The sequence below is a fragment of the Schistocerca cancellata genome, unplaced genomic scaffold (genome assembly GCF_023864275.1).
Source record: "Schistocerca cancellata isolate TAMUIC-IGC-003103 unplaced genomic scaffold, iqSchCanc2.1 HiC_scaffold_980, whole genome shotgun sequence".
NCBI classification, from domain to species: Eukaryota; Metazoa; Arthropoda; class Insecta; order Orthoptera; family Acrididae; genus Schistocerca; species Schistocerca cancellata.
The window spans coordinates 27,501-32,500 of record NW_026046988.1 but is presented as its reverse complement, the minus strand read 5'-3'; the positions used below and the strand labels follow the sequence as shown (position 1 = coordinate 32,500).

The following is a 5,000-nucleotide window of genomic DNA, read 5'->3' as shown; positions in this document are numbered from 1 at the left end:
TGCTCAGTAAACTATGCAGGCCCACATAGATAGATTATATACGCAAATGCCCCTATACATGCTGAACGTCCGTACACACAAAATGAACCACACGTCAGCCACACACTCTATCACACACTACTCTCTGCCTGTAACAGACACAGATACAACAACTAAGCACCAGCATGGACCAACGTCCGGTGCATCCTATCCGCCACAGTACACCAACTACGCTATGATAACCAGACCGGGAGGTCCAATCATAAAACAGAATACCCCACTCGTCCGACAACCACAATTGCTCAGAGAAGCCACCAACACCCACACATGTCCTACACAGGGGTGCACCCAACATCACCACACTGCCTCGTCTTACAGCACAAACACACTGGCAGGAATGAAACACACAGGTCTGCCGCAACCACAGACACGGCTCGCCCCCTCTCACTAGCGAAAAGCGCATCCCGACGTGACATAACTCCTTTGACACACTGACGCTGCCTCGGGCATCCACGTCCTACGGTCGATATCAACGAACCTCACCCCCCCCCCCCCCACAACACGCCATCCCATACCACATTGTGTACCGTACCCAAACCTAACGTGTACTGTACTACAACGCAATGTGTACCATAACACGACCCAGTTTGTACCTTAACCTAACCTATGTCACCTTAACCTAACCTATGTCACCTTAACCTAACCTATGTCACCTTAACCTAACCTATGTCACCTTAACCTAACCTATGTCACCTTAACCTAACCTATGTCACCTTAACCTAACCTATGTCACCTTAACCTAACCTATGTCACCTTAACCTAACCTATGTCACCTTAACCTAACCTATGTCACCTTAACCTAACCCATCTTGCACCTTAACCTAACCCATCTTGCACCTTAACCTAACCCATCTTGCACCCTAACCTATGTTGCACCTTAACCTAACCTGTGTTGCACCTTAACCTACCTCAATTTGCACCGCAATGTAACTCAATTTGCACCGCAATGTAACTCAATTTGCACCGCAATGTAACTCAATTTGCACCACAATGTAACTCAATTTGCACCGCAATGTAACTCAATTTGCACCGCAATGTAACTCAATTTGCACCGCAATGTAACTCAATTTGCACCGCAATGTAACTCAATTTGCACCGCAATGTAACGCAATTTGCACCGCAATGTAACGCAATTTGCACCGCAATGTAACGCAATTTGCACCGCAATGTAACTCAATTTGCACCGCAATGTAACTCAATTTGCACCGCAATGTAACGCAATTTGCACCGCAATGTAACGCAATTTGCACCGCAATGTAACGCAATTTGCACCGCAATGTAACGCAATTTGCACCGCAATGTAACGCAATTTGCACCGCAATGTAACGCAATTTGCACCGCAATGTAACGCAATTTGCACCGCAATGTAACGCAATTTGCACCGCAATGTAACGCAATTTGCACCGCAATGTAACGCAATTTGCACCGCAATCTACCCCCAAGTTGTGCCTTAACCTAACCCACGTTGTGCCTTAACCTAACCCACGTTGTGCCTTAACCTAACCCACGTTGTGCCTTAACCTAACCCACGTTGTGCCTTAACCTAACCCACGTTGTGCCTTAACCTAACCCACGTTGTGCCTTAACCTAACCCACGTTGTGCCTTAACCTAACCCACGTTGTGCCTTAACCTAACCCACGTTGTGCCTTAACCTAACCCACGTTGTGCCTTAACCTAACCCACGTTGTGCCTTAACCTAACCCAAGTTGTGCCTTAACCTAACCCAAGTTGTGCCTTAACCTAACCCAAGTTGTGCCTTAACCTAACCCAAGTTGTGCCTTAACCTAACCCAAGTTGTGCCTTAACCTAACCCAAGTTGTGCCTTAACCTAACCCAAGTTGTGCCTTAACCTAACCCAAGTTGTGCCTTAACCTAACCCAAGTTGTGCCTTAACCTAACCCAAGTTGTGCCTTAACCTAACCCAAGTTGTGCCTTACCCTGCTCTGTAATTGGCATATGACACGTTACAGTAATGTATTGTCCAACCGCAACCCGCTCAGAATGTTGTGTACACAGCTACGTGTCATCTCCCCATAACAGCTGCATTGCAGTGTGGTACGCCATAGAGACGTGTGGGAGTAATGGACGCAGTGGATGGCGATCAGCATGAGCCGTCTGTTCATGTAGTGGCGCGTGTATGCAGACGTAGTAGTCTCTTCTCACACAATGTGATAGCACGGTGCCCCGCGTTCCACATCTGCGACATGCTACAGAGGCCGGTTGACAGTTGGTCGCGCAGTGGACATCGCATACGTACGGGGGCACCTTCCACGTGCCCTCTAGTCGGGCACATTTTGTTGCGTGGATGTGAGCGGATGTAGTGTGTCTTGACACCTGACAGGCAGGCATGCAATAATAGTTGACTTTGCAAACGGGGATGGACGTGTACGTTTACTGGTGACGTTACGCAAATGAACAACTGGTAACCCGTTGTGGTGCGGTTGTCCTTGCTGGAGGTACATCTGTGAGGGCAACGATCGGTACAGCTACGAAGCGGTCCCCACCATACCAACGAACGTGAATGTGAATCTGGGTGTGAAGCGATACGCGGCTGTGGGTGGGTGGGACTGTCCCCGGCCGGTGAGGGGGGGCCGCCCGGCGTGCTGGCCGCGCGGTGCGTGGGCGCACGCGCTACAGCCGGCTGGTGGGGGCGCCCAGTGGCAGGCGCGCCGGCCGACGGACGCGGCAGGCGGCGCAGCTGCGCGCCGGGGCACCCTGCGCGCGGCGCCGTGCAGCCAAAGTGGGTCCTCGCCGGCCCGGTGCGAAGCGCGGTGGACATCTGCAGTGTGCTGGTCCGATTGAGGACTGTGTGCGTTGAGGATGCGCCGCCGCCCGGCACTCGGCGCCGCGACGCCGTCTGCTGCTCGGTCGCCCCAGCGGTTCTCGCTGGTGGTTTGTATCGCAGTTGTGCAGACGTGTTGGCACGTGCGCTGTGCTGGGAGAGTTCGCTTCGGCACCCACGTGGGGCCTTTGCCCTTCTGTGGCGCTGGCGTTGGAGCTGCCGGTCACCGTAGGTGGCGCGTGTTGTCTCCCGCCGGCAATGCCACGACAGCACGCTCCCGGGCCTCTGTCGGCAGCGGCAAGCTCAGTTGGGAGCACGGGTGGTCGCACCTAAAGCGTCTACTCGCCTAACTCCGGGCGATTGCGCCTCTCTCGAACCCGACCAAGTACTTAGGACGGCGCTGCGCGCCGCCGGGACCTGAGAGGGTTTCGAGGTGTATTGTGCAGGGGAGCTCAGCCTCCTCCTGTTTGCAGAATAATTGAGCGGACGCTTGCGTGTTCGCGCGGGCCTCTGGGACACACTCCCGGGCGGCCGGCTGCTCAGCTCTAGTTGACGCAGCTCCCTGGTTGATCCTGCCAGTAGTCATATGCTTGTCTCAAAGATTAAGCCATGCATGTCTCAGTACAAGCCGCATTAAGGTGAAACCGCGAATGGCTCATTAAATCAGTTATGGTTCCTTAGATCGTACCCACGTTACTTGGATAACTGTGGTAATTCTAGAGCTAATACATGCAAACAGAGTCCCGACCAGAGATGGAAGGGACGCTTTTATTAGATCAAAACCAATCGGTCGGCTCGTCCGGTCCGTTTGCCTTGGTGACTCTGAATAACTTTGGGCTGATCGCACGGTCCTCGTACCGGCGACGCATCTTTCAAATGTCTGCCTTATCAACTGTCGATGGTAGGTTCTGCGCCTACCATGGTTGTAACGGGTAACGGGGAATCAGGGTTCGATTCCGGAGAGGGAGCCTGAGAAACGGCTACCACATCCAAGGAAGGCAGCAGGCGCGCAAATTACCCACTCCCGGCACGGGGAGGTAGTGACGAAAAATAACGATACGGGACTCATCCGAGGCCCCGTAATCGGAATGAGTACACTTTAAATCCTTTAACGAGTATCTATTGGAGGGCAAGTCTGGTGCCAGCAGCCGCGGTAATTCCAGCTCCAATAGCGTATATTAAAGTTGTTGCGGTTAAAAAGCTCGTAGTTGGATTTGTGTCCCACGCTGTTGGTTCACCGCCCGTCGGTGTTTAACTGGCATGTATCGTGGGACGTCCTGCCGGTGGGGCGAGCCGAAGGCGTGCGACCGCCTCGTGCGTGTTCGTGCGTCCCGAGGCGGACCCCGTTGAAATCCTACCAAGGTGCTCTTTATTGAGTGTCTGGGTGGGCCGGCACGTTTACTTTGAACAAATTAGAGTGCTTAAAGCAGGCAAGCCCGCCTGAATACTGTGTGCATGGAATAATGGAATAGGACCTCGGTTCTATTTTGTTGGTTTTCGGAACCCGAGGTAATGATTAATAGGGACAGGCGGGGGCATTCGTATTGCGACGTTAGAGGTGAAATTCTTGGATCGTCGCAAGACGAACAGAAGCGAAAGCATTTGCCAAGTATGTTTTCATTAATCAAGAACGAAAGTTAGAGGTTCGAAGGCGATCAGATACCGCCCTAGTTCTAACCATAAACGATGCCAGCCAGCGATCCGCCGCAGTTCCTCCGATGACTCGGCGGGCAGCCTCCGGGAAACCAAAGCTTTTGGGTTCCGGGGGAAGTATGGTTGCAAAGCTGAAACTTAAAGGAATTGACGGAAGGGCACCACCAGGAGTGGAGCCTGCGGCTTAATTTGACTCAACACGGGAAACCTCACCAGGCCCGGACACCGGAAGGATTGACAGATTGATAGCTCTTTCTTGATTCGGTGGGTGGTGGTGCATGGCCGTTCTTAGTTGGTGGAGCGATTTGTCTGGTTAATTCCGATAACGAACGAGACTCTAGCCTGCTAACTAGTCGCGTGACATCCTTCGTGCTGTCAGCGATTACTTTTCTTCTTAGAGGGACAGGCGGCTTCTAGCCGCACGAGATTGAGCAATAACAGGTCTGTGATGCCCTTAGATGTTCTGGGCCGCACGCGCGCTACACTGAAGGAATCAGCGTGTCTTCCTAGGCCGAAAGGTCGGGG

General features: G+C 52.8%; 1 non-coding gene across 1 annotated transcript in view; it reads left to right on the top strand.

Moving 5' to 3' along the window:
* Nucleotides 1-3,381: 3,381 nt before the first annotated feature.
* The window catches only part of LOC126150277 (small subunit ribosomal RNA), a 1,909-nt gene continuing 290 nt past the window's right edge, over nt 3,382-5,000 (top strand). The window contains exon 1 of the ribosomal RNA XR_007531365.1: nt 3,382-5,000. This exon is cut by the window's right edge and continues 290 nt beyond it. This is a non-coding gene — a ribosomal RNA (small subunit ribosomal RNA).